This window comes from Rhinoraja longicauda, chromosome 15 (assembly GCF_053455715.1).
Source record: "Rhinoraja longicauda isolate Sanriku21f chromosome 15, sRhiLon1.1, whole genome shotgun sequence".
NCBI lineage: Eukaryota > Metazoa > Chordata > Chondrichthyes > Rajiformes > Arhynchobatidae > Rhinoraja > Rhinoraja longicauda.
In genome coordinates, this window is record NC_135967.1 from 467,181 (window position 1) to 491,884 (window position 24,704).

The window sequence follows — 24,704 nt, forward strand, 5'->3', positions numbered from 1 at the left end:
ATAACACTGATATTGGTTTTGTTTTAAATATAATGCCACAGGAATATGTTCATAACAGGTGAATAATGCAAAGTGCTGGGATGTAGACAAAGTATGTTGGGAAGTTGTAGGCTTGATAGCAATGCATGACAAATGGGATTCTGACTAAAACCAGCAATTAAAATAATGAACGGTGAACATTTCAACTTGAACAGATTGTGAGCTGGCTTCCAACAGGTTGCTATGAAACTCTCTTTTCACGGCGCTGTTTATTCTGATTTGTGATTTTATCTGTGAGAAATATGAAATGTGTGCATTGCATGGAGATGTGATGATAGAGACTGGCTCTCGAATTCTGTGAAAGAAAATGGTTTGACTTTCATGAATGTTTCACCACTAAAATGGAAGAAATGGTATCTTGAAAAGTTGAATTTGCTGGGAAAATGCGAATGTCCAAACGTCAATTATCTTGTACTTCGATTTTTCATTCATTAATTAACCCCTGACTTAGACGGTCTTGTTGATATCTAAAACTAGTTTTGGCACAGACTAGGTATCGAGCTAATCAGTTGTAATGGGAAGAGTGACTGTAAATTCCATTGTGAATGAGTGTGCAAACCTTGAACACGAGCACGTGGGAGAGACACCAGTGGGGGTTATTCCTGTACATTGATGCACACTCAGTGTGCATTGTGGTGCCCATTTTCCATGACACCACAAGGCCCTTAGAAAAACAGTCTGGAGCATTATTTTGCTGAGTGAATACTGAATACCTGCCAGAGTATGTAGAAAATATAGATTGTGATGCTAATCAGCCAGCCATGCTGATTCCATGCCAGTGTTGTCATTTTGGAGTTCAACACTACAGCTCATGTGTCTCTTGAAGGCCCATGTGGTGTAGCAGTAGTCTTTCACCATCCACTGCCCTCCCCTCCCAGCAACACAACACACCCCATCTACCCGCGCATTCCCCACAGCATCAGCAGCGACACACAGGTGAGGTACAGCTCATGTCCTGTGTCTATTATTGAAGATTCGTAATCATTTGGAGCTTTCCAGAGTTGATTCAAGTTGCAGAACACTACAGGAAGTTGTGGGGGTAGAAGGTGCTGAAAGGCCATCAGGTGGTTTTGGGCTTCCTGTGCACAGCAGGTGGTTGGAGGCAGATAACGGAGGGATTCCTCTTGAAGTGGTGACGCAAGGGAATGCACACCGGGACACGGGGAACCATCTGGCTCTCTTGTCTCCTGAGAAACGATGGCTGAAGTGTGTTGTGATGGAGGGCTTTTGTATGATGAAAGGTTTCAAGCAGAGAGGACACTGAGATAATATTTCCACTTGTGGGGAGGAGCGTGACCGTCAAGGTAAAGCAGTCACATCAAAATCCTGGGGGAAATTCAGAAATCTCTTTTACAAAGCGTGAGGAGAATGAGGTGCTGGCCACCACATAGTGCCATCCACGAGTCACGGTGCCAGGGGGAAGATGGCTGCCTGCCCCTTTTCCGGGGTTACGTCCGCGCCTGGGTGGTGTTAGAGAGGGACTACGCGCTGTCCAAGGTCACCCTGGGGGAATTCCGGGACCACTGGGCACCACGAGGGGTTGAATGCATCCCTGACAAGGAGTGTAAGATAGTTGTATGATAGTTTATTGTTTGTCTTGTATTATGGTGTAGGTTCTGTTTTGGTTTTATTGTATTGTATATATTATTTTAATATTTGAATAAATATTTTTGATTAGTAAAAAAAAAGAAGCGTTTAAGAAGAGCTTGGATAAATAGACATGCGAGAAGGAAATGGAAGGTAGTGCTGATAGATTTACCTCAGGAAAGATGTGCGGAGGCTCAGGTAAATGGACTGCTTGGGCAGAATAGGTGTTTGTGTTGTAATCACATGTGATCCCACATAATGTGCAGCAAAGCAGGAGGAAGTGAGAGCCCCCACACTACATGTCCACACGATGTTTGGGAAGACTCTCTCATCATTGAACATCAGTGAGTAACAGTATCCGAGGCATCTATGCTTCTTCACAAAGCATCTTCCCTGAACTCTGCCTCCTCCTGTGATGTCAGCTGCAGCCCCAGGGCTGGGCAGGGGCTTTCCAAGTGTCTCTAGCAATGAATTTTCAACGCCTGGGTTCTGTCAGGATGGAGTTGAATATATTTGCAACGTCCCACAGTTTGTAGTCCATTGGACGAGGGAGATCACTGATGCTGTGTATCTAAGGAGATGCCCTGTATCCAAGTGAAAGCATTTTCTTATGTCTTGCCAGAAAATCACTGGCAAAGTCTGGTCATATGTGTGCAGATATTCCCATGGTGCTACTGATTGCAAGTACATTGCTGTTGGCACACTGCATGCCAACCCGACCATGCACTGGAATAATACAAGGACTTTTCCTTCAGCATTTAGCTGACGTGCCCAGTGGTGGTGAATAATGCCTTTCCATGGCCAGTACCCTGGTAGCAGCCATGATGTCTTTGCCTTGCAGCAGTACCCTGCATTAAGCTTTTTTGGCAAAATAAATAACAGCTACAGAGCAAAAAGATCCATCAAGTGACCATCTGGCTGCAGACGGTAGGGGTAACTCAAGTAAATATGGGAAGCATGCACAGAGTGCAGATAATCAAAGTGTTCCTAGGTGGTCCCCTCACTTGCAGAAGGAACATTTCTACTGTCTGGTCTGTTCTGAATAAGCTTTTCAGGACTCACCAGACTGATGAGAGAACACTCCATACTGAGTAATCCCCTTCCCACGTATGCAGCTGAAGGGCAGGAGAATGGGAGAAGAAGATTGTGGATGATGAGGAAGAGAAAGAAAAGACAATGGTCCATGAAAAACTCATCTGAGTGAGATTCTGGACTTACTACCATCCTTCCCTTTACCAAAGCTCATAACATCAGAAAATCAAAGGCGTTACAGCACAAAAGGATTCCATTTGGCCCATCATGTTCATACTGTCTAAAACGATGCTGCTCCTAATAATCTCACTCTCCAGTTAAGTCTGAAGGCTTTCAGGTTTTGGTCCTTGGAGAAAAGTCATTTTTCTGTAATTCCACTCCAAACATTCTGGAGCCTTAAATGTAAGCCATGACTTATTAACACCGCCTTGTCTTCCCTTATATTCTTTTGCTCTGAAGAAAACAACACAGTCAAGTCAATCTTTGCTAATAAGAAAATAGCCTAAGCAATATCCTTTTGCCATCTTTATAAATACACTCTACACTAAGCCTAGTGCAATCATACTGTATCTTCCCTATGAGCAGAACAGTGAACAGCCTTCTATCAGTCAGTGATCAGCTCACCATTTTGTACATTACCGGCCTGACCTCTGCTGTTATTCTCTAGACCCCACCAAATAAAGCCACAAATCCTTTGCCTTCTTTCTACCTTTGCTTTCTTTTCAACCGTTTCATTGTGCGCTACCATTGCCAACCTTATCTACTTGATTATTAACAGCAAAGACCCACTGTGTCTTTATCCTTCTAAATATCCTGCCATTGATTCCACATTTTCATGCCTTACTTTTCTCCAGTCTGTGCTTTTCTTCCACTTTTCCCACACTTGATCAATCCATTGACATCTTCCAACAGCCTATCTCTCCTGCTGACCATCAACCACCAAATCCAATTGTTGTTGGCATCTTCAAACTTTCTTAACACTGCTCCAACTGTTAAGTCTAAAGGGAAAGAACAGCTTATTCCAAGATTGATTACTTTTTATACCGAAAGGAAAAGGGGTGTTACATTGGAAATCAACAACCAATTACAATCTTAATACAATTCACATGGTTACAGAGAAAACAAAACTTAACCCATTAATACAGGTCTCATGCTTTCAGGGAAATGCATCACAGAGGGAAGATTGAAACTAACTTTTCTATTTCCACACATGCCCATATAAGGAGTTGTTATTGAGAAAGAAAAGCCCCTCTTGTCTCACTATTCACGCCATTCTGCAGCTGCACCACCTTGCTTCTAACTTCCAACAACATCCAAGCTTTTATTCCACCGTGGGGTGCTGGCTCGAAGGGCCGAATGGCTCCTCCTGCACCCATTTTCTATGTTTTCTGTTTCTAAGCTAATACTAGAAACAAAGCACCCATTCAAGAACAAAAGAAGCCTTCAGTGCCTGTCTGCTTTCAATCACTCTCAAGCTAATAAACACATTCTTTACCATTGGTAACAGTCAATGCCCCTCCAAACCAGCATGCATTTCACTGCTTACTACTTAAAATAGGCATTCATTTTGTATTAACTAAAACAACAACAAAAGTTATTTGTAACCAACTACAACAAAATATCAATATCACTAATCAACGACACAAGCTAATAGCATCCTTATACACTATAGATTCTCACCAGTAAGGCATGCCATCCGTTTTACCGATGAGATATTAGTGCTCAAGCCTCACCATATCATCTTTGAATGTCTCCTATGTCTCTGAGATCAGTTGATCTTCAACTAGTTGTTTGCAGATCACATTTGATGAATCGTATCTCAGCCCAATAAACATTTCCATAGTCCAGGTTGGAACTTTTATTCCTTGTCAACCTGTGTGTTCTTGTACAACTTTCTAAGAATAAAGGGGAGGCTTTATTCTGAGGTGAGAAAAAACTGAGGTGAAAAAAAACTTTTTCACCCAGAGAGTTGTGAATTTGTGGAATTCTCTGCCATAGAGGGCAGTCGAGGCCAATTCACTTGATTAATTTAAAAGAGAGTTAGATAGAGCTCTAGGGGCTAGTGGAATCAAGGGATATGGGGAAAAGGCAGGCACGGGTTACTGATTGTGGATGATCAGCCATGATCACAATGAATGGCGGTGCTGGCTCGAAGGGCCAAATGGCCTCCTGTACCTATTTTCTATGTTTCTGTGTTTCTATGTTTGAAAAATCTAACTAGTTTGATCAAAACAACCTACGTACTGTTCCACAGATGCCACTTTCAGGTGTTGCTTCATTCCTGAAAACTTCCACTGCTGTCTCCTTTTTTCTATGCCATGTACCAATTAAAATTCTCCAATGCATTTCAAGAACCCTGCTCCCACAACATATTTCAAAGCATTTCTGTCCCCATTAGCATTAGGATAGTCATATTCCTAACTATTATTGAATTTAATTGAATACTTTATTGCCACATGTGACATGCCATAGTGAAATTCTTTGCTTGAATACCCACAGTATGGAAATAGTCACCACGTAAAGGTGGTGACAGTTACAAAGTATCCCGTACCAGTCCCCCTTCTTCCCCTCCCCTTCCTCCTCCCCCTCCACTCCCCGTCCTCTCCCCCTCCCCACCCTCCCCCTCCCCTCCCCCTTCCCCTCCCCTACCCACCCTCCCCCTCCCCCACCCCCTCCCCCTCAACCCCCTCCTCCCCCTCCCCCTCCCCTCCCCCTCCCCTCCCCCTCCTCCCCCCCCCCCCCCTCCCCTCACTCTCTCTTAAATTCATCCAGTGATTTGGCCTCCCTCCACTGCCCTCTGGCAGAGAATTCCACAAATTCACAACTCTCTGGGTGAAAATGTTCCTTCTCACATCAGTTTTAAATGGCCTCCAATTTATTCACAAAATGCTGGAGTAACTCAGCAGGTCAGGCAGCATCTCGGGAGAGAAGGAATGGGTGATGTTTCAGGTCGAGACCCTTCTTCAGACTGAAGAAGTCTGGCCTCCCCTTTATTCTAGAACTGTGGCCCCTGGTTCTGGACTCGCCCAACATTGGGAACATTTTTCCTGCATCTAGCTTGTCCAGTCCTTTTATAATTTTATATGTTTCTATAAGATCCCCTCTCATCCTTCTAAACTCCAGTGAAAACAAGCCCAGAGCATGGGTTAAACGGAAAGTGGACATGAAGGGAAAGACTGGTTGTGGGCACATGGTCATATTCCATAGATGAAGTCATGCCAAAGACCATGGGCTCAGCAAGGCACATCCCAACACAGGTCTCCGCTCTCTCATCCACGGGCATTGGGTCATATAGATGCAGCTGGCCCCATTCATTTAGTTGCTAGGGATGCATGCATTTAGGAAGAGCATGAAGTGTTCGAGTGAGTATCATTCAATGCGTGATGACATTTGTGGTGGAATAACTGGTGGTGTGAGCTGTCAGAAGTGGGGGTGAGGGGTGAGGGGTGAGGGGTGAGGGGTGAGGGGAGCGAAAATGAATTAGACAATAAATGTATCAGGTATAAGTCTGATGGTGTTTAGCAAAGGGGTTGTGGTGAATTGATCAATACTGAGACCAATGCCGTCGTTGCTGTAATGGGAGTTATTGAGTTTCTTGTAACTGCACACAGGACTTGACCTTCATCGCTATCCGTTTCTTTTGGCTTGTGACTTGTGCAGAATGAATACCTCTCCTACTCACCACTTTCTCACCAGGTTCTTGACCCAAAACGTCATCTATTCCATTTCTCCAGAGATGCTGTCTGACCTGATGAGTTACTGCAGCTTTTTGTGTCTATCTTCGGATGAAACCAGCATCTGCAGTCTGCAGTATCTGCCCTCTTACTGGCTGCTTGCACCAGCTGTATCTTTAACCCTCTTGCTCCCACCACAAGTAGTTGCAGACTTCTCTGCTTCAAGTTCAGCTGTAGAATGCATTTTCTCAGCCCTGGTACACCATCCACCACCACCAGGATTAAAAGGTCAGCTTTAATTACTCACAATACTGACCCCGTCTTGAAGTATCAATCGTATGACTTGAGTGGGTAGTTGGTTTACTACATTTATTATTATGGATAGCAGCACAAAGGTGGCCTCCAAAGACATACAGGTTTGCAGGTTAATTGGCTTGGTAAATGTAAAAATTGTCCCTAGTGGGTGTAGGATAGTGTTAATGTGTGGGGATCGCTAGTCGGCGCGGACCCGGTGGGCCGAAAGGGCCTGTTTCCGCACTGTATCTCTAAACTGAAAACTAAATATCACTGACTGATTGCCCGGATAGTGTCAACAGGACCCCACACTCTAAAGACGTACAGGTTTGTAGGTTAATTAGCTTGCTCTAAGATCATGTAAAATTGTCCTTAGTATGTGTAGGGTAGTGTGCGTGGATCGCTGGTTAGTGTGGGCTCAGTGGGCCGAAGGGCATGTTTCCCTGCAGTATCTCTAAATTAAACTATAAATGACCTAGGACCATAGGCTATCATGTTTAGTCCACAATTTAAAAACAAGAAACTAGGGATAACATTTCTTTAGATATGTTTATGGACACCCTCTGCTTCCTAGGTTTGAATGGGGTGAACCGGGTGAGCAATGCCCCTGCACTCGAGAAACACCATGACTCCTCTGTGCAGAAGCCTTACAATGCATTCCCAGCCTTCTGCTGTGCTGAAGGTGAAGTCTACAACACAGTACTCAATTTCCGTCATCACACTCTCCATATATTTGATTATGCCAATACTCTCCCATTATTGTGCATTAAGATGGTTAAATAACTAAACAAATCTCCAATGAAATTATTTTGAACTCTCTCACTGAACATATCACTGCCTCCATCCCAGTTCATCACGGTGCGTTTTGTACTCTTGGCTATGAAAATACGATAGCAGGCAATTTAATGAAAGAGATAACCAGTACTTTGGGTTGATGTCTAATGAGCTAATCAGCTGTTAATTCTATGTTTTGGAAAGTACAGGTTTATATGGTTAGAAAGCTCTGATCCTTGGAAGTCAAATATGTAGAGCAAGAGGCATTATCTTACGTAAATGGACAGTTGGGGATTGGTAATGATGAGGAATATGTCATGCCAGTAACCTGTATCAACCCATAACACTTTATGATAAGTAGGCAATCAGTCTGAAGAAGGGTCTCGACCCGAAACGTCACCCATTCCTTCGCTCCAGAGATGCTGCCTGTCCCGCTGAGTTAATCCAGCATTTTGTGTCTATTTACACTTTATGATAAGTTGGCCTTATGGAGTTCAATCATTTGAGCGGCTGGGGTTAAAATGTATCTGATGTATGGATGGTTATTTTGCTTTCCCGATAGATTTTACTCGCTCCATCTCCAATTTCCTAAGACAGATCTGCATATTGATGTGAAGAACATTATGCAGAATGCAAGAGCAGGAGAAAACCATGTAGGCCTCAAGCCTGCCTGCACCATTCAACATGATCCTGGGTGCTCTCAACTCATCTTCTGTGCTAGTTGCCCATAATGTTCAACTCCTTGATTTTTCAAACCTTGACCAGTCACCACATTAAACATATCCAATGATCTGGCCACCGACCTCCTCAGGCAGAGAATTCAACATCTCAAGGCTCAATGAGAGAAGAATTTTCTCCGCTCCTCAGTTTTGAATGACTGTCCCTTTATTATGTAGTTATGTATTAACAAAATCAATGCCAAGTTTGACAAAAGAACTACTGGGAACTATTTGATGAATTTTGGGAGCAAGCAGGCTAGCACAACAACATCCATATCAGAGTGTGACACACATACATGAGGCCAGTCATCACTGATTTTTACGAATTAAGCCATCCTGATCACCTTGTGACAGGGAAGATACCAATGAACTGGGAAGGGTGCAATGCAGATACGGGAGAACTTTGCCAGGACTCAAGGTCCTGAGCTAAAGGGAGAGGTTGGACTTTATTCCTTGGAATGCAGGGGGCTGAGGTGTATAAAATCTTACCTAGGTGTATAAAATCATAAGGGGAATAAAGTGGGTGAATGCATAGACTTTTACTCATAGAAACATAGAAACATAGAAAATAGGTGCATGAGGAGGCCATTTGGCCCTTTGAGCCAGCACCACCATTCATTGTGATCATGGCTGATCATCCACAATCAGTAACCTGTACATGCCTTCTCCCCATATCCCTTGATTCCGCTAGCCCCTAGGGCTCTATCTAACTCTCTTTTAAATTCATCCAGTGAATTGGCCTCCACTGCCTTCTGTGGCAGAGAATTCCACAAATTCATAACTCTCTGGGTGAAAAAGTTTTTTTCTCACCTCAGCTTTAAATGGCCTCCCCTTTATTCTTAGACTGTGGCCTCTGGTTCTGGGCACTGGGTACTCAGAGTAGTGGATTAGACAACCAGAGGATGGAGGTTTAAGGTGGGAGGGGAAAGATTTAATAGGAACCCGAGGAGCAACTTTTTCCACACAGAGGGTGGTGGGTGTATGGAAGTAGTTCAGGCAGGTGCAATACAACTTTCAAGAGACATTTGGACAGGTCCATGTACACGAAATGTTTGGAGGGATGTGGGCCAAACAGGAGTGAATGGGAGTGACTTGGAGTGGACATCTTGGTTGGCATGGACGCGTTGAGTTTGTATGCTGTTTGATCCATGTGCACATGAAACAGAATAGGTATGAACAGGTAATCTTCTGGTTGGCAGGATGTAACTAAATCAGTGTTGGAGCCTCAGCGTGGGAATAAAAGTCATAGTTGCTACATTCACTGATGCCACAAAGATTGGTTGGAAGCAAGTTGTGGAGAGTCCACGAGAGATCTAAAAAGGGATTTAAATAGGTGGAGAGTGTGGAAGGATCGGCCATATGGGATATAATGTGTGAAAACATGAAATTAGCCATTTTTGCAGCAATAATAGGAAATAAGCATATGAAATAAATGGTGAGAAAATGATGCAGATGAATCTGGGTGTCAGTCCGTGCTTCACTGAAGGCAGGTATCTAAGTGCAGTAAAAACTGCGGAGATTATGCTTCAGTTATATAGGGCACTGGTGAAACCACACCTGGAGCATTGCTCACACTCGGTCTCTTTATTTAAGGAAGGGTAGAAATACGTTGAAAGCAGTTCAGCGCAGGTTTACCAGACTGAGAATGGGCATGTTGTCATCTGAAGAAAGCTGACCTTTCATCCATGAGAGTTAGAACAATGAGAGAGCACTTGATTGAAATGCATGAAATCCTGTGGGATCCTGATAGTGTGGACGTCAAGAGTCAAGAGTGTTTTATTGTCATATGTCCCAGATAGAACAATGACATTCTTATTTGCTACAGCACAACACAATATGTAAACATAGTACACTGTAAACAATATGATGAACGAGAGAGAAAAAAAAGTTCAGTGTGTATAAATACACTTCCCACAAGTACACACACTCACACACACACACACACTCTCACATACACACACCCCCACACACACACACACACACCCACACACACACACACACACACACCCCACCCCCACACACACACACTCACACAACCCCCCCCCACACACACACACACACACCCCCACACACACACACACACACCCACAAACACACACACTCACACAACCCCCCACACACACACTCTCTCACACACACACACCACACACACACACACACACACACACACACACACACACACACACACACACATACACACCCCACACACACACACTCTCTCACACACACACACCCCACACACACACTCTCTCACACACACACACCCCACACACACACACCACACACACACACATACACCCTCCACACACACACACACACACACACTACAGAACTATAACAATTTGTATTGCAACATGTATTTCTATTTGTATTTGTAATATGAATGGCAACTAAGCGAATACATCCCACCAATGAGTTCCAGGCTAGAACCTAATGAAGAGACTTAGATAAATGTACTCAGAGATCTTTGGGAATAACAGGAGACACCAGTCTAATTAATACAAAAAGCTGGAATAACTCAGCGGGTCAGATCTTTTTGTCCTAGGCCTCCTCCATTGTCAGAGTGAGGCCGAACACAAATTGGAGGAACAGCATTAAATATTTTGCTGGGGCAGCTTACAACCCAGCAGTATGAATATTGATTTCTCTAACTTCAAGTAACCCCTGGACTCCCTCTCTCTCCATCCCTCCACAACCCAAATCGTACCAGCTTCCATGTCGTCTTGTTAATGCGCATTGTCTGTAACTTGTTTTCACCTAGCCCACAGCTAACAATGGCCTTTTTTGCATATCTTTCATTCATTTGTTCTGTATCTCTCTACATCACCGTCTATATCTCTTATTTCCGTTTCCCCTGATTCTCAGTCTGAAGAAGGGTCTCAACAGGAAATGTCACCCATTGCTTTTCTCCAGAGATGCTGCCTGACCCGCTGAGGTATTCCAGCTTTTTGTGTCCGTCTTCGGTTTAAACCACCATCAGCAGTTTCTACCTACACCAATTAATTAATAGTGTCTGATGATGCCTAACCCTAATTGCTTGATAACTGCTGGAATAATATCACTGCATGGAATCATCCCGTATTTTTTATTCTGTGTATTTTTTACTACAATTCTCATTAATTTTTGAAGTGTTCCATTCAGTTTCAGAGCCACTCTTCATCATTAGGGTGGACACCATCTGAGTCACAAGAACAGTCATTGTGGGTTTTCAGTGAATTGACAGGAAATTATATTGCCGATTATTGTGTTATTATTCAAATACGTTGCAATTAAGGGTCATTGCGAGTTTCACAGGCAGATGTAATTTCAGGACTGCATTGAACAATTATATTTACAATCAAATCTGAATTGATTATTAGGAATGATGTGTAATATTTGGTGCGTGATACAACTGAAAGCCACCTTTATATGCTTCTGTCTCCTTTACAACAAGAATTTATACCCATTTAAATAGTTAACATATGATTATCAGTTTCTATTTAAATATTTTTTGAGGAAGGACATTCTTGCTATCGAGGGAGTGCAGCGTAGGTTCACGAGGTTAATTCCCGGGATGGCGGGACTGTCATATGATGAAAAAATGGAGCGACAGGACTTGTATTCACTGGAATTTAGAAGGATGAGAGGAGATCTTATAGAAACATATAAAATTATTAAGGGTTTGGACAAGCTAGATGCAGGAAACATGTTCCCGATGTTGGGGGAGTCCAGAACCAGGGACCACAATTTAAGAATAAGGGGTAGGCCATTTAGAACTGAGATGAGGAAAAACTTTTTCACACAGAGAATTGTGAATTTGTGGAATTCTCTGCCTCAGAAGACAATGGAGGCCGATTCACTAGATGCATTCAAAAGAGAGTTAGAACGAGCTCTTAGGGCTAACAGAAGCAAGGGGTATGGGGAGAAGGCAGAAACGGGGTACTGATTGTGGTTGATCAGCCATGATCACATTGAATGGTGGTGCTGGCTCGAAGGGCCAAATGGCCTACTGTTGCACCTATTGTCTATGTATCTATGCATCTATGTATCTATGTATCTATGTAGAGGAAATAATTTAGTTTCTATTTTATCCTTCATACAGGTAACGAATAAATTTCCATTGAGAACAAGAATGGAAATCAACATTCTGTTTTAGTGTAAATATTAATATATTGCAAATTCTGACAACCAAAATTTCTTTTTGTTATAATAATCTGAGCAATTAGTTTTCGAGCAAGATAGGAATGACTTGAGCAGTTGTCCTTCCCGTCAGCACTTCCGGTCTCCAAAGGTGAAAAGTGCTTTCTAAGTGGAAGATAATGTTTTCCTTCCATTTACGTGCTGTCATGTGTTATCATTCCACATACAATTTCTGCCAGAGACCAGCTCACGATTAGATGTACACAGCACTGTAAAGGTCCACGATTGCCTGTGCTCACAGTGGTGCAGCTGGTAAAGCTGCTGCCTCACATCGCCAGAGACCCAGGTTTGATCCTGACCTCGGCTGCTGTCTGTGTGGAATCTGCAGATTCCCTCTGTCGCTGCATGGATTTTCTCTGGGTGCATCAGTTTCCTCCCACATTCCAAAGACAAATTGCCCCTGGTGTGTAGGGAATGGATTCAAAGGCCGCTTAACATAGACCTAGTGTGAACAGGAGATCGATGATCAGCATGGTCTCGGTGGGCTGAAGGGCCTGTTACCATGTTGTATTTCTCTAGACTAGTGCAAGTCATGCAGAGTTCAGCACGCTGCTCAATAATGGCGTGAGGAGTGCTGCCTTAGACATTCCTGGCCTGGGGGATGACTTGCTTCCACCTGTTCTGTGGGATCTGAAATGACTGATAACCTTCCCAGTGATCTGCAGACTGCTGTAAGTGGGGAAGGAGATGCTGACATCTTGTTTATGAGGCGGTGCACTTCTTCTGTCAACTTGTTTGGCAGTGTCAACAACATTTGATAGGTAGATGCTTCTTCACCAGGTGGATTGGTCTCAGGCCAGGGATTCCCATGGGTTTATCAGCCCATGTTTTTCAAGGAGAACATCCTTGAAGCGTCTTTACCCAGACACCTGAAAATGGGGAGCTCAGAGTAAAGTGCCTGCTTCAAACGTGCGAATGACTATGAAATCGTGAGAGGAATAGATCGGGTAGATGCACAGAGTCTCTTGCTCAGACAATAGACAATAGGTGCAGGAGGAGGCCATTCGGCCCTTCGAGCCAGCACCACCATTCAATTTGATCATGGCTGATCATTCTCAATCAATACCCCGTTCCTGCCTTCTCCCCGTACCCCCTGACTTCGCTAACCTTAAGAGCGCTATCTAGCTCTCTCTTGAATGCATTCAGAGAATTGGTCTCCACTGCCTTCTGAGGCAGAGTAGGGGAATCGAGGAGCAGAGGACATATGTTTTAGGTGAAGGGGAAAGGATTTAATAGGAACCTGAGGGGTAACTTTTTTACACAAAGGGTGGTGGGTGTATGGAACAAACTGCCAGAGGAGGTAGTCGAGGCAGGCACTATCCCAACATTTAAGAAACAGTTAGACAGGTACATGGACAGGACAGGTTTGGAGTGATATGGGCTAAATGTGGGCAGGTTTTAACCAGACGCAACTAAATCTAAGGCAGCTCTTCTCCAAGAAGCCCTTCTTACTTAAGTCCATACTCCGCCACCTCCAGTTTAAATTCCATTTGGAATATTTTGGAGGACCAAGAACCAAGAACCAAGGTAGGACTAGTGTAGCTGGGACATGCTGGCCGGTGTGGGTAAGTTGGGCCGAAGGGCCTGTTTCCACACTGTGTCACTCAATGACTCTATGAAGGGCCTGTTTCCACACTGTATCACTCTGTGACTCTATGAAGGGCCTGTTTCCACACTGTGTCACTCAATGACACTATGAAGGGCCTGTTTCCACACTGTATCACTCTATGAAGGGCCTGTTTCCACACTGTATCACTCTATGACTTTATGAAGGGCCTGTTTCCACACTGTATCACTCTGTGACTCTATGAAGGGCCTGTTTCCACACTGTATCACTCTGTGACTATGACCCACTCATCAGAGCTGTTTGTGATATTGGAGCCTTGGTGCTGGGAACATCAGCTGAACTTGGTTCTCTTGTCCTCCCAGTGCTTTGAGAGAATTTTGCAGATACAGAATGTGTGGTACCTCTCCTGTGCTAAGAGATGCCTGCTGTAGGACAGTGTGGATCACTGCTCTCTGGTAGACCATGAACCTTGTGCAGAGTTTGAGAACTGTTTTTTACCACACACTCAGTTCCTTGGCGGTCACGGTGGCGCAGCGGTAGAGTTGCTGCCTTACAGCGAATGCAGCGCCGGAGACCAGGGTTCGATCCCCACTATGGGTGCTGTCTGTACGGAGTTTGCACGTTCTCCCCGTGACCTGCGTGGGTTTTCTCCGAGATCTTCGGTTTCCTCCCACACTCCAAAGACGTACAGGTTTGTAGGTTAATTGGCTTGGTAAATGTAAAACTTTTCCCTAGTGGCTGCAGGATAGTGTTAGTGTGCGGGAATTGCTGGTCGGCGCGGACCCGGTGGGCCAAAGGGTCTGTTTCCACGCTCTAAACTAAACTAAACTAAACTAAATCTCTAAACTAAACTAAACTAAAAATTAAGTTGGCCAGATGCTCTGCTGGTACACTGGAGACAAGGGCCTATCTTGAGAGCTAACTCCCAACACAGGGGAAGTGACCCACGTTCTCAAGGGTCTTCGTGTGGGCAGCATTGTCAAGGGACATTCTTGACAAAAGGGCAGATTGGTGGAGCATTCCTGCCTTGAAGGTCTACAGTGCAATGTTATTCTCTGATACAGTTCAGTAAATGAGTCAATGGTAACTTAGATTTGGCATTAAGTGAGCAATTGGGCATTAACAGCAGCTCGATACTAAGGTTGATGTCACTTTGCGTTTGGAATTAAGTTGTCAAAGTTTAATTTAGAGATGCAGGGTAGAAACAGGACCTATGGCCCACCGAGTCCACATTGATCAACAATCACCCCGTACACTGATGCTATTCTACACAATTTACAGAGGCCAATTAACCAGGTCTTTGGAATGTGGGAGGGAACCAGGGCACCCGGAGAAAATCCACAAGGTCACAAGGAGAACATGCAAACTCCGTGTAGACACTACATCTGTAGTCAGGATCGAACCTGGTCTCTGGTACTGTAAGGCAGCAACTGTACCGCTGTGCCACTGTGCCACTGTGCCACCCAGCCTCCTGTGTGGCTATGTGAACATTGGCAGTGTGAAGTACTGTATCACATCTGGTATTATTTTTATGCAGACTGAACTGACCACAGGCCCCATACAGAATGTTTAACACTGCTTGTGTTTAGTTTAGTTTAGAGATACAGCGTGGAAACAAGCCCTTCAGCCCACCGGGTCTGCGCCGACCAGCGATCCCCGCACACTAACACTATTCTACTCACACTAGGGACAATTTACATTTATACCAAGCCGATTTACCTACAAACCTGTACGTCTTTGGAGTGTGGGAGGAAACTGGAACACCCAGAGAAAACCCACGCAGATCACAGGGAGAACGTACAAACTCCGTACAGACAGTACCCGTAGTCAGGATCGAACCTGGGTCTCTGGCGTTGTGAGGAGTCAACTCTACCGCTGCACAACTGTGGTCTGTGCCATATTTTGCTCATGTGGTATGGCAGTATGAGAAGATTAAATACCTGAAAGGAAATAAAATTGTAGGAAATATTCATCAGGTCTGTAGAATATTTCCAGCATTTTCTGTTCTTATTTCAGATTTCCAGCATTTAAAACCCTTTAGTTTAGTATGGTTTGTTAATGTCCTATCTATTAAAATTTAAAAGCAATTATGTTTGGTGGTGTTCCATATTATTGTGATATAATTGGATTGTGTCAGATTGTGCATTTCATTCCTGCGCTTTTGAGCTGCCTTTTGCCGCATCTCCCAGCCCTATAATTCTGTATGATCATTGTGCAATGCTGTAAAAATGAGAAGAAGCAATGTCTTTCACAGTGAGTTCAATAGAATTGCCCTTTTGTTTCAAAGAAGGAATTCACTGTGGTGCTCACTCTGAAAGGTTCCAATTTTAATAACAGGAGACTTCATTCAATGGGTGCAGGTAGTATTTTTCACACCTTTTCATTAACCCTCCCAATGTATTGGAGGTTAAGCCACAAGCATTCCTCCATTAAAGTGATAAACCCAGCCAGCGCTCACTGTCGAGCGTCTGATTGTCTTCCCTGTTGTGCCCCGCGGTAGTGGGCCTGGATTACCACGGCCGCTGCAAGTGATATTATTATCCCTCTTTGTGAACGAGCCTGTGACCTCAACTGCACACTTGCCCAGAACAGCGGGATCCCATTATGTAGAGCAACACAAGGCCACTTGCAGCCATGTTGTGTGGTGCACTCCAATGGAGGTCTCAATCACTGACAAGCTCGCTGATGTGCAAGGTTGGGATAATTACAGAGCAAATTGAAACCGTACCGGAGCGGATTAGTACATCTTCTGCTGCTGGAACAGACAGGAGTCTGAGGAAGGTTGCAAACAGCGCCAAGACTGTTTTTGGGCAGGCAGGCTGACTGTGAAGAAAGGCACACTGTGAACAGAGCCTAACATGGATACATTAGCAATGCTGTCAACACTGGACAAATCTGAGGTGTCACATTTTCAGTCACACACCATATACCTAAAGTGTCAGATACATAAATATAAACTAGAAATAAGTGGGCCGCAGGGCAGGCTGCCCGTTGCATCCTTGGATTTTCCTTCATTCTTCTCGTCTTTCTTTCTCTGTCTGTTTTCCTAAAATCTTTCCCCCTCTTGTCACCAAGCTTGCTGTGATTTTTCAACTCTTTTCTTTTGGGCAGTCAATCGATTCTAAGTTATCTCAGTGAGGATTGAAACAATAACACCTGCTGAAGCATTGTATAAAGGAAAAGTAACATTAATAAAAATCAATCAAACTGTTTAAAGGGATGGAGAGACGAAAATCCACATTTTAATATCTCAACTTAAATGGGCAATCGGATTTTTTAACTATGTCTTTCTTTGTTAGTTCTTCTAGGTCATATAAGTTAGATCATATAATCTTAGTTCCTGGAGTTGGTCTCCACAGTAATTGGTGCTGTTAATAGTCTGGTTCCTCACCTCCCCACACTTTGTCTCTCTAGACCTGCAATAAGCTGTTGACTGTTACTGTTTTATACAGCCCTTTGGAGCTTCAGTCATTAGCACCATTGAGGATGGTGGAGATTCCTTTAAACAGTGTAGAGTTGCCTTGACTTGCTCCCACGGGGGAGAAGCAGGTGAGACAAGACAATGAGGCGTTGTGTTTCAACACTTCACAAAGCAGTGGTAACTCAGCCAAAAATGGCACAATATCACCAACTTTTCATCCAAGCATTGCTGCAGTCTGAAGAAAGTTCTCAACCCGAAACGTCACCCATTCCTTCTCTCCAGAGATGCTGCCTGTCCCGCTGAGTTACTCCAACATTTATTGTGTCTATCATCTATTGCTTTAGGTGACAGGTGCAGATACATTGAAAGGTGCAGATACATTGAAAGGTGCAGAATGTTGGAACAGGTACCATGTCCCTTTTAGTATCCCACTCATTTGCTGGTGTGGACTTTGTATCAAGTGTAGAGCTTTTATATTAATTTATTGATTCACTCAGTGGGGATTGATCATTTGTAGTTTGTTGTGCATTTTAGCATTGACTAGAATATCTGAATGTGACTGGTGGGCATTTTAACAAGTCCTTTTTCTTGATACTGCCCTTTATTTAGAAATCTAAATTACCTGCAACATTTCTATGTCAGTTTTCATCACTCTCAGAATAGATTGAAGATTAAAACGATGTGCTGAGCTGTCAGTCTCTATCTCTGCTGCATACATTTCATCCATAATCTCTCCCACCTTCCTCCACGTCATTGGTCAATAATGTGCCCTCAGTCCACCTCTGAGATTCTATATTTTCTCCATTTTATTCACTTTCGGTCACTCATTTTTCATTTATTTGTTTCTGTGCTCGCCGCTGAATGAGGCGGTTGGCAGGGAACATCTTGTGCTGGTAGGCAGTGGTGGAAGATGACTGTAATGGCCTCCCTCCCCAGTAATGGCAATGCCCTACCCTCCCACCTCTGGCAACAATAAAGGTCCACCACAGAACCCTGAGAAACGTGGATGACCGTTCAATAACACCGGAGGCAACTCCCGGCAAAGGCAAACATCATTGGGGCGGCAGAGTGACCGTTGCCTCATCGTGCCAGAGATCCAGGTTCAATCCTGACCTCGGGTGTTGTGGGCATGGAGTTTGCATGTACTCCCAGTCACCGCGGGTGCTCCGGTTGCCTACCACATCTCAAAGCTGCGTGGGTTTGTAGGGTAATTGGCCTCTGTAAATTGCCTCTAGTGTGTAAGGGTTGGATATGAAAGTGGGATAACATAGGGCTAATGTGCACAGGTGATTGATAGTCGGCATGGACTCGGTGGGCTGAAGGGCCTGTTTCCATGCTGTGTCTCTAAAATTAAAACAAAAACAAACACAGAACATGGAAAAGAAAAGCTATGGAACAGGCCCTTCGGCCCACAATGTCTGTGCCAAACTTGATGCCAAATATAAACTATCTGCCTGCATTGTGAATTAAATTCCAGCGTAGAACTCGGAGATATGTGGACTACTTTCCATGTCGCAGGAGCCACTTCTCGGCAAAGGTAGACATTGTCAATGAAACACAACGTCAGGGCTGGGTGGGGAACAGTGTTTGAGGATAAGGACTTTGTACCCAGCAGAGAGCTTGTGGTCTACCAGGACACAGTGAGTCCTGCCCACCCGTGTACATCAGAGACATGAACCATCTACAACAGGCAAGGCACTGCAGAGCTGTCATCAATGAAGTCTCTAAAATACTCCAAATCTAAAGTAATAACAACAGAAATCTCACCAGATCAGGCAGCTTCTGCGGGAAAAGAAACAGTTCACATCTCAGCTCTAATACTCTTAATTGGAACTGGGAAGTGTGAAAATAAGTTTTATTTTAGAACATAGCACAGCGCGGCTCAAGAACAGCTCTGCGGTCTTTAATGTCTGTGCCGAATGTCATACCCATACTCTTACATCACATACTGCACATCATCCATATTTCTCCATTCCCTGCATAACTGTGTGCCTAAGCTAAATTCTCTTTAGTTTAGTTTAATTTAGAGATACAGCACGGAAACAGGCCCTTTGGCCCACTACGTCCGCGCCGACCAGCTATCTTCTTCTTCTTAAGCCCTTTGCTCCTCTAGGGAGCATAGACCATTGGCAAATGTCCTCCACCTCACTCGGTCGTTGGCGGATCTTTCGAGATCTCCCCAGTTAAGCCCACTCCCAGACATTTCTGCCTGGACACCTCTTCTCCAGCTGTTCCTGGGGCCACCTCTTTTCTTATTCCTTGGGGGTTCCATTTCAGGGCTTGCCGGATGATGTTTGTGGCAGGTTTTCTGAGGGTGTGTCCAATCCAACTCCATTTTCTCTTTCGCTAGTGTCCTTCGGCATCATTATGGCCACTCCCTCTGTATGTTTAATGGACTGCCCACTGGCCAATTTGATCTCCCCTGACTGTGTCCATCTTGTTTCTGCCAAGCCCAGGACTGAGAGATTGTAGCGCACCATTTTGTTGGCAGCAGTGGCAGCCTTGCCAGCCTGGAACATGGTTCGGATGTTCCATGTCCCCACAAGGATGGATTTCTTTGGCGTCAGTAGGTGTGTCAGCTTCCCAGCACCCTTGCGGGTTTGGCTGGGAAGCATCATGTTTCCCATCACTGGGGCACCTTCTTCAACCAAGTGTGTCATTTGGTATTCATTTGTCAAAGTTTCTGTAACTCACACTTGTTTCCAGGGTGGGGTAGTTAACCCCACGCCCAACGCCCAACCCCCAACCTGGAGGACCAGGGACTGCTTCGTCTGCCTCCTCACCCATGACCTGTCTGGTTTGGTTGAACCTGCCAGGGATATAAAACCGCCTCCGGCCTAGCTCACAGTATCACTGGAGTACACAAGCCTCTCCACCACGTCAAGGTTGCAGTCCAGGAGAAGCCGACCACACAATCCCCTCACATTAACACTATCCTACACACTGTGGACAATTTAGACTTATACCAAGCCAATTAACCTATAAACCTGTACGTCTTTGGAGTGTGGGAGGAAACCAAAGATCTCGGGGAAAACCCACACAGGTCATGGGGTGAACATACAAACTCCGTACAGACGGCACTCGGGATCAAACCCGGGTCTCGGGCGCTGTAAGGCAGCAACTCTACTGTTGTGCCTCTTCAATGCCACGATAATACCTCCCTCAACTATCACCATTCACCGTGCCTTCCAGACACTCACCATCTCCTGTGTAAAAAACAAGCCCTGCACTTCCCTTAAACTTTGCCCTCCTCTCTTTAAAGCTATGCCCTCTAGTACTTGATTTTCCCCATTTTGCCTGTTCTGACCACGGACATTGGATCTGAAATCTCTCTGCTTTTATTTCAGATTTCCGGCAATCTAAAAGCAGGGACTTTATCCACCTGTTTCAGGTAGATTACAAGTAGACAGAGGACACCATTCAAAGGTATTCTCAAATCCTCCTCCATAATATCCTCAGCCACTTACATGCCCTTGGCGAAAAGCAGTTGAGAGGAGATAATGAGGCACTATGCTCCAACACCATAGAAATGGGGATAGTTCTCGTACAGCCCATAACTGCACTAAATGGGGAGGGAGCATGTAAGCTGGCATTGGGAATCTTGAGTCTATTTGCCGGGAGTGCGTTGATCCCAGGCATAAATGATGGATGGAGAATACCACATCCCAAATCACCTCCCAGCCTATGAAGCGCTGTGGGCCAAACGATGGTCAATCTGTGGGTTCCACATTGGCCTCACCACAACTTACACAGATGGAATGGAAGCAAGTCATCCTCTACTGTGAGTGACTGCCGGGTAAGGAGATGATGGGGTTGCAACAATGCAGTACAGATTCAGCAGATTAAGACCAGAGTTCACAGCACAAAGTTATACAGATTGGTGGGAAGCAAATGGACACCTTCCTTTAATGAAAGAAGATCGAAGAGTCATTTGACAAATTCTACTGTGAGAAAGTATTTTGACTAGAAAAGGGAGATTTCCCAAATCAGCAGGGATTTCTAGATGCACTCTCCTTCTCAGTCTGCAGTGAAACTCCGTAATTCTGGAAGACGAGCCCATTTTCAAGACGGGAGTCGATTTTTGTTAAAGAAGATGCATCAAGGAAAAAAGAGTGAAGGTAGAAACATGGCACAAAGAGACAACAATCCAAGGTTGAAAGATGGTACAGATCAAAGTAAAGTAAGGGCAGGATTGGAGAGCTGAACGGCCTGTGCCTTTTTCACACATTTGCGATATGTAAGAGTCGTCACAACCAATGACGGCAGAGTGTCGTTTTGAACTGGTTTATTTTATTGAATGAAAGATGACCACATTATTTTTGTGCGTTCCAAAAAGTCCCAAACCCCTCGGAGTCAGTGAACTTCTTTTGAAGCATGGTCACAATTGCATTGTGGGAAACTCAGTGGGCAATTGACGCAAGGTTAAGCCCCCACAGATAGATGAGCAGACCTCCTGCTTTTGATCAATATTGGTTGATCAATATATTGAGAACAGTCCCATGCTCATTTACAAAATAACACCATCAATACAGCCCAAATAACCCCCCCAAACCCTGATTAGACCATGGTTTAATGTTGCATCCAATAAATTAGTGCAACAGTGCACAGAATTTTATGGCTGAGGTTTGCACTGAAATCTCAGAAGTGTTGTTTGATGTCTAACACTATTTTGAATGTAATTGTTCGCTGCATATTTCTCTCCCTGTTTAGTATCTTCCAAATTCTGCATTTCCCACGTCTCAATAGAATGAAAACAGTGATAATGGATGCAGGCAAGCTATTCAAATTGGACTAGGTATGCAGAAGCAGGGAATATATTAACAAGTCAATCAGTAGTCCGGGAACAAAATATATCTTTTCTCCAGCATAATAATGATGGTGTGGTTAACTGGTATTTAAAAGACAAGAGATGGATCAGCCATGATTGAATGGCCGAGCCGACCTGATGGGCCGAATGGCCTAGTTCTGCTCCTATCACTTACGGCCTTCTGATCTTGTGGGGATTACTGTTTGGAATTTGACGATAACTGTCAATATAGTCCAAGATCATCAAGTTCTCCTTAGACACGATGGTCATAATCCACTGCTATGTTGAGATGACCATCAGAGGAAAGTTACTGCTGGTGATAATTTTCCAATGGTCTCTCGACTCTGGATCAGTTCCTGAGGACTGGAGGGTAGCCGATGTAAGTCCACTTTTTAAGAAAGGAGGTAGAGAAAAAACGTGGAATTATAGACCAGTTAGCCTTACATCGGTAGTGGGGAAGATGCGTGAGTCGATTATTGACGATGTAACAGTAGTGCATTTGGAAAGCAGTGGCGGGATTGGTCAAAGTCAGCATGGATTTATGATGGGGAAATCATGCTTGACTAATCTTCTGGAATTTTTTGAGGATGTACCAAGTAGAATGGATAAGGGAGAGCCAGTAGATGTGGTGTATCTGGACTTTCAAAAAGACTTTGACAAAGATCCCACACAAGAGATTAGTGTGCAAAATTAGAGCACATTGTATTGGGGGTAGGATATTGACATGGAGAGAACTGGTTGGCAGACAGGAAGCAAAGAGTAGGAATTAACGGGTCCTTTTCAGAATGTCAGGCAGTGACTAGTGGGGTGCCGCAAGGCTCAGTGTTGGGACCACAGTTATTTACAATAAATATTAACGATTTAGATGAGGGAATTAAATGTGACATCTCCAAGTTTGCGGATGACACAAAGCTGGGTGGCAGTGTGAGCTGCGATGAGGATGCTATGAGGCTGCAGGGTGACTTGGATCGGTTGGGTGAGTGGGCAGATGCTTGGCAGATGAAGTATAATGTGGATAAATGTAAGGTTATCCACTTTGGTGGCAAGAGCAGGAAGGCAGATAATTATCTGAATTATGTCAGATTAGGAAAAGGGGAGGTGCAACGAGACCTGGGTGTGCTTGTACGTCAGTCACTGAAAGTAAGCATGCAGGTACAGCAGGCAGTGAAGAAAGCTAATGGCATGTTGGCCTTCATAGTGAGAGGATTTAAGTTTAGGAGCAAGGAGGTCCTACTGTAGTTGTACAGGGCCCTGGTGAGACCGCACTAGAGTATTGTGTGCATTTTTGGTCTCCTAATTTGAGGAAGGACATAATTGCTATTGAGGGAGTACAGTGTAGGTTCAGCAGGTTAATTCCCGGAATGGCAGGACTGACATATGATGAAATAATAGGTCGACTGGGCTTGTATTCACTGAAATTTAGGATGAGAGAGGATCATATAGAAACATATAAAATTCTTAAAGGATTGGACAGGCTAGATGCAGGAAAAATGTTCCCGATGTTGGGGGAGTCCAAAACCAGGGGACACAGTTTAAGAATGATAAGAATAAGGATAAGAATAAGAATAAGGCAATTTTGGACTGAGATGAGGAAAAACCTTTTCACCCAGAGAGTTGTGAATCCGTGGAATTCTGCCATAGAAGGCAGTGGAGGCCAATTCATTGGATGCTTTCAAGAGAGAGTTGGATTTAGCTCTTGGGGCTAATGGAATCAAGGGATATGGGGGAAAAGCAGGAACGGGGTACTGATTTTAGATAATCAGCCATGATCATATTGAATGGCGGTGCTGGCTCGAAGGGCCGAAAGGCCTACTCCTGCACCTAATTTTCGATGTTTCTATGTTTCTATATCATAGACTTCAATAGCTATCGGGACAGGGGAAAAAATCGTACAGATTTTGCAAATAATGTTGTGAAAATATTCAGATTTTGAGGAGCCTTTTGGACCAATGTTAAATATAGAACATAGAACCGTAAGGATGCCACAATACTATATCAAAACAAAGCAGACATTCTATCTCGTGTCCAGTATGAAATAGCAGTTCATCTGCCCTTTGCCACGTAGTTGCTGGTGGGACCCTGCGGTTCACACATTAACTGCAGTATCTTACGGCTGTTACTGTAGTTAGGAGGAAGCATTTATTGGGTCACCCTTAAATCATGAAGGGTGTTTTGAAAATGCAAGATTTTTTTCTCGTTATTGGTCTTTCAAATAAATTGGATTTGTAAACAAATCAACTTTTCCAGTTACGTATTTTCTTTGAAGTACTTTGGAATCAATAATCAGCTTTCAGTCTCTACTTCAATAACCATTACCACTTCAAGACAATCTCAAACATACCCCACTTAGACTGTAACCTCTCCCATATCTCTGTTCCCTCAGTGAAGGTAAAAACCTCATGAATTGATAAGAATAAAGTTTACATTCTAGCAAACATTTTATAAGTGACTTACAGCGCCAGAAACCCGGGTTCAATCCTGTCTGCGGGTGATGTCTGTGTGGAGTTTATACGTTGTGCCCGTGATGCCGTGGGGTTTCCTGGCTTCTTTGGTTTGCTCCCACATTCCACACTCCCACCCCCCTGCAGTTGTATTATATGTACAGTTAGGT

At 44.1% G+C, this 24,704-nt stretch overlaps 1 protein-coding gene across 1 annotated transcript in view; it reads left to right on the top strand.

Annotated features, from left to right (window-relative positions):
* LOC144600468 (NALCN channel auxiliary factor 2-like) overlaps positions 1–24,704 on the top strand; it is a 447,010-nt gene that overhangs the window by 1,942 nt on the left and 420,364 nt on the right. The window lies entirely within an intron of this gene.